The sequence below is a fragment of the Mirounga angustirostris genome, unplaced genomic scaffold (assembly GCF_029215605.1).
Source record: "Mirounga angustirostris isolate CCGP_5_RB_7025 unplaced genomic scaffold, mMirAng1.0.hap1 SCAF_4, whole genome shotgun sequence".
Taxonomy (NCBI): domain Eukaryota; kingdom Metazoa; phylum Chordata; class Mammalia; order Carnivora; family Phocidae; genus Mirounga; species Mirounga angustirostris.
The window spans coordinates 105,774,899-105,781,075 of NW_026991712.1; positions in this window are offsets into that span (position 1 = coordinate 105,774,899).

The following is a 6,177-nucleotide window of genomic DNA, read 5'->3' on the forward strand; positions in this document are numbered from 1 at the left end:
CCTGGAATCTACACTCCACACAGCTGTCAGAGTGGGCTTTTTCAGTGGAAACCTGGCCAAGGTCACTCTTCTGCCTAAGACCATTCAGTGGTATGTGTCTCAAACTACTATTCATACAGTTCTTCCAGGAGTCAATGAATGACAACTAACCACAGCAAATATTCCTAGAACATTATTTATTTGTGAAGATGTTTGAAGAAAGAAAGCACAGTATTTTTATACTAAGAAAAACACAAATATATGACAGAGCAGGATTCAAAATTCAAAGGAATTTTTAAAATAAACCAGAAGATTTCAAAGGAATATCAGAATTTAAGTGGTAGTGGTTCAAAGGCAATGGGTATGGAGGACAAGTCTTCACCCCCTTCACATTTGCGGCAAGGAGTGCCTCACATTCAGCAAAATCCATTGCCTTTTCCTTCCCGTCACATAGATCTCCCTGCCTCCTTTGAGGTGAGGTATGACTATGTGATTGAATTCCGACCAATGGAATGTAGGAGAAATTAGGGTGATCATATGATTTCTTGTCCAATTCAGGACACTACTAAGAGTGGAAGAGGACAGTATGAATTGTTGACTTGGGAATTCGGGCATAAATATGGGCATGTGATCACCACAGGGAGACGTGAAGTGTGCCACAGGGTGGGTCCAGGTCTAACCCCCCCAGCTGATCTCCAGCCTGCTGGCAGATGCAGAAGGTGCTAGCAGAAGACTCAATGCCCTGGCAAGAACCAGGGGGTGGAAGAAGGCTCGCGTTAACTGTTCCCGGGAGTGAGAACTCCACTTCAGCATTTCAGACCCTTGTTGGTGACAGCAGTTCTTATCCTGCTAGGACAACATGGAGCACAGGGCTTCCCATGGTGTGGCCTCTCCTGAGCCCTTCAGCCTTACCTTTCATCTGTCTCTAGCTGGAAGGTAAGCTCTAGCAAATTGAAGGCTCTCGCTCATACATTTTTAAATACCTGTTTAGGTGTCAGTATTTCTCACTGACAGAGAACTTGACAGCATCATCATCATCATCATCATCATGATAGATTTCATGAATATCTGTTGGATGAGGAAATATTTAGCCACATAGGATGTAAATCTTCCAACAGTGGCTATTTCATGTCCAGAAACAAAACCATCAGAATTAACGCACCACATGGAAGATCTTCTACCTGCAAAGACATGTTTAAACTCAAGATTTGGGAAAAATGAGCTACACATTTTTGTAGCCTTCAAATATGAATGCAAAAATATTCTGCCTCTTAGCCTTCACCATTCCTTTATCTTCATCTCTTCCCCATCACATATACAAACACATACACAAGCACGCACACATAGGCACGCATTTGCTTACTTCCTAGAGGAATATTTGACTTAATTAACAATAGTAGAATAAGTTTGAAGGAAAAGAAAGAATTAAGATTTTAAGTTCAGATCCTAATGCTGGCCAATAATCCCTACATGAGATGCTTTGGCTCAGCAGGGGGATTTACCTCCTGCTTCCCAAGATGATTAAGAGTTGATGTGTAATTGACAATGATGTATACTAGAGCATGTTATCAACTCAAGAAAGGGGCTTTGCCTGCATGATTTAATTAACATTAATGGTAGTTAAGCTGCACACACAGAACATAATGTTCTCTTTGCTCTAAGAAAAAGGAGGGGCTTTCACTACCTAGATTATGGAATATTGATTAATTCATATATACTCAAACATCCATCTAGAAATAGAATCATTCAAGCTGTCAGTCCTTTCCCTTCACCCACATACAAAAACAAAATGGCAGTCCTGAGAAGAACAAGAGCGATGAGGGGGTAGAAATAAGGAAGGAGGGTAAGAACAAACAAAGGAAAATACAGCAAATGAAGTATGGACACCCATGGACAGACACACAACACCCAGACACAATCACACACACACACACACACACCACCCACTCTACTAATTAATGCAGCTTTGCTTTCACGCCAAATATTAGGGAAACAATAATTAGAGAGAAATCTCATTAATCCATTTCCCAGTTCATTAATTATGCATCAATGCCAAGTTTTTGTTGGCCTGACACAAGATAATCCTATTCCAATAAAGATCTCATGCTGCATATTACACAGCAGCTACGGAGCTTTCCTGACTCTTTGGGATGGGATCCGGGATCTACTCAATTCATATGTTGTATATATTTGTGTCCCCTAATAAGTATTCTGTGATTAAGAGAGGTCTGTCCTTTAAGCCGACTGCGACTATTTCTTAGCTAATACTTCATCCATCTTTGTCACAGGCACATTAGGAATTCTGTTCAGCTAGAAAAAAAAGCGACACAACACTGTGAATGTACTTAAGGCCACTGAACTGTACACTTAAGATGGTTAAAATGATAAATTTAATGTGATATATATTTTACCACAGTAATATTTTTTAAAAAACAAGGGAGAATAACTAGATTTTTGAGAATGTTAAGTTATATAGGGGGACTATAAATGTAAAAAAATAATTAGGAGTTTACAACAACAAACAGTCTCAAAACACCTAAGAATGTGTTTTCTTTTGTGCAGAGAAAATATTATGAGATGAACTTCAGAGCCCAGACAAGCTCAAATGTGCTGTTTGCAAAGAGATTTTGTAAAAGCAAGGATGCCTGAATGGCCTCAGCAACAAATATTAACTGAGCATCCATAAGATTTCTAGCACTGTACTAGTTAGTCTGGAGTTACCTATATTTAATTAGGTCTCATCTTCTAACATATAATTCCCTACATTCCCAGCTCATTTCTTTATCAATGACTGGATGTCACCACTCCCTCTGACCCAAGAACAAGTAAAGGTTAAAAGGTTTACTAGACTTGGAGTCGTGAGTAGATAGAAGTTATGAGCTTCTTCCACTAATGGATGAGGTCATCCTTTCTACAGGGGTAAGTTTCACTTTTGAGGAGGGTTTCAGATCCATAAATGCCATGTACTTACTAAATACTAGTGTCATGCTCTCTGTGGGTACGCAGTAAATGTCAGCTGATTCAGTAACCTTTCCCAACCTTTTAATCAAGATCTCCAGTATTAAATGTCACAAATTCTGTCTTCAAGATGCAAACTGATTGACCCTGGAGTCTGGAAAGGAATTTTCTACTCAATATCACACAACTGAATTTACTGCACCATGGTTATAGAGCATCAAGGCCTTCACTGAGTCACCTAGAAGCTACCATGAGTCTGTCTAGATGCATGTTGGAGGGGCCAAGTCAATGGGTGTGTTGCCTTCTGACCACCTACTGACTGGCTAGACAGAGAAGCAGCAGTAATAGGAGCTGCAGTTGGGCTGAGAGGACAATGGGATCTGGGAGTTCGTGGTGAACCTTTTGAGATCTCAGTTCCTCACTTAGAAGGTCCTAGAAGAAAGGCAGTGGGAAGTAGTGGCCAAGTATGAGATCTCATCAAGTTGTCCACTGATCAACCTCCAATTTTTAAATTGAAGATTACTGAGTGATTTGGGGCATATGACTCAGAAGCAATGGAAAGCGTTTAAGTAAATGCTCATTTAAACAAACAAAAAGCCCTCCTTTCCAGAGCTATCTACTTATGTACATGAATAAGTTTCTTAGGATATGCAACTACAAAAATAAAACTAGAGGTTTTATTGATGCTAAACCTGTCTCATTCCAGCAATAAGCAATAACTATTCATGCATAGATATATGAACTAATTGTAAAACAAAATAAAAGCCCCAAAACCAAAGGGAAAAAAGGTAGAATTTAAAATTCACCTCACATCCATCTCACTGAGATGTATCTCTAATAAAACTATGTTTACTTTGAAGTCAACTAGTATAACTTTTTTTGGTCAATGGCGTATTTTTTTTTTTTTTTTGGTCAATGGTGTGTTAATAATAATTGTAATGGTGACTCACTTCAGAAAAAGTATGGGCCTCATGGTTACAGGAAATATTTTTAATTTTAAATTTCAATTTATATAAATATTTTTGTTGAAGTAAAACATGATTATCAATAAAAGATAATAAATGTATATTATATTAGAATAAAATTCCATGGGTGAGATGGAATGAAAACATAAGTTTTCATTATAAAGTTGGATGATGGATGCATGGAGATTTAGTATCGTCTAAAGTAAAGTAACATAAATATCTGTAAAGAAAGCTTAATGATTTACTTTTTAAGGGGATGATGGGAGCATTAAATTGCTATGGTATTTAGATCCTATTAGTTACTATTAAAAAAGCAAAATAGCAGATTTATTTTTCAATAGAATATGTACAACATGAAGAAAATTACATCCTCTGCAACTACTTGTACTCACAATAAAAATTTTCAGCTGTAACAACGTGCAAGAGGGACACAAACCTTTTCAAAATTCTATTAGGCTCTATGTGAACTGGAAAGTTTAAAGACTCCTCTGCCATAGGAACAAAACATATCAGTATGTGTAATATGCATAAGAAATGCAGATATTTCTAAAATCTACTATAGAAGGCAGAAGATCTACCCAGAGAGTAGAGACTCATAGCAATTCATTATTCAAGCAAACATAACCTACTAAAGTATTTTTCTCTCAGCTAATTCAGTGTCTCCTACAATTGTCTGCCTGATTCTTCTATTATTACATTTTAAAACCTACTGACCAGCTCACTGGGTATATCAGAAGGAAATAAGAATGTGAGAAGCTGATATAAAATGATTACAGTTTTGTGAACTGTAGTGATAAGCCACGCTATGATAAATGACAATTCTCTTACCTAATAAAGGAACACACATACCCATGATCACACAATCCTTCACCCCTAACATAACTCACCTGGCCGATATGTGGGATTATATTAGTTTTCCAAGAGTTGCTCCTAATGACTAATCAGGAAGTTACTTACCCTCATGGAATGGCGTAAACGTAAATAAAAAGGCTGACATTGTACACAGGAACAACAACACATTGAACGGGAAATGACAATCTCTCTACATGTTTTAATTTATCTTTGGGGCAAAGTGACAATAAACCATCAACGTTAAAACAGAACTGAATTTTGGTGAAAATTCAGGGGCAAAAGCATTTAAAACAACTTTGCTGGGGCCATTAGAACATGGAGTTCTGTTACAAAAGTGTTCTGAAAAAGCTTTACAATCTAAACACATTGAAACTCCCTAGTGTAAAATTCTCTAGGCTAAATTATGGGAAAAGCCAATGTCGTATCAGCACCAAACAATCGTCCAGCATCAGAATGAAAAGAAGGAAATGTTGTTCTGAATAGCTTGCCAAGGCTAAAGAAAAGTAGAACAGTTGCCGAAGACGGATTGGTTGTGAGGAACAGACTAAAAGGATGCATTCTAATTTGTGTTTGCCACTTCGATTTTGAAATAGGTCATTCTCTTTAAACTTAGGGTAAATATAAATGCATTAGAGAAAAACAGGGAGAGGGGAAGAGAAAGGGAAGGATGAGAAAGGACTTAACAGGTGACAGTGAGAAAAGCATTTTAATTTTTAAGTTTCTCTCAATCAATACATCCTATTACCCATTATAGATGTATGAAAGCTGTTTTCCCTTTTTTAATTCTTGGTGTGAGATAAAGATTAGGTTAAGTGTAAGAACAGTAGATCTAGATACTCCCAGAGTCAACAAGTGATTGACAATGTATCTCTTATGTAGTCTTTAGTAACCTATTTAATCTTTGCTTTGAACAAGTTGCCTGCTTGAGTATCCAATGGAAGAATTTATAACCAAATTACCTGACAATTTAATATAAAGCAGTGGTTCCCAAACTTTTGGGGTATAATAATTTTTAAGGTTATAATAAGGGAAATTTTCAAAAAAACCCACAAAGTTAAAGGGAAGACGATACTAAATCTTCATGCATCCATCATCCAACTTTATCAACTCATGTCCAATATTATGTCATCTGGACCTCACCTACTCATTCTACCCTGGCTCATTGTGAAGCAAGTTCAAGATATAACATAATTTATTTTTGTTTTTAATATGAAACATTTGAGGGTGCTCCCCTATCACATTACAGTGGTTGAATTTTTAAGATCACTCAATTAAGAAAATTGACATGTATATATGGATTATTGCCCACCCCACTCCCACTTCTTTGCTGACCCTGTGCTCCCACTCCCCATCTCAGGGGTCAGCAGTCCGTGGTGGGGAAACTTCTGGCATAATGAAAACAGCTGGTAAGGTCGCTTCGAAA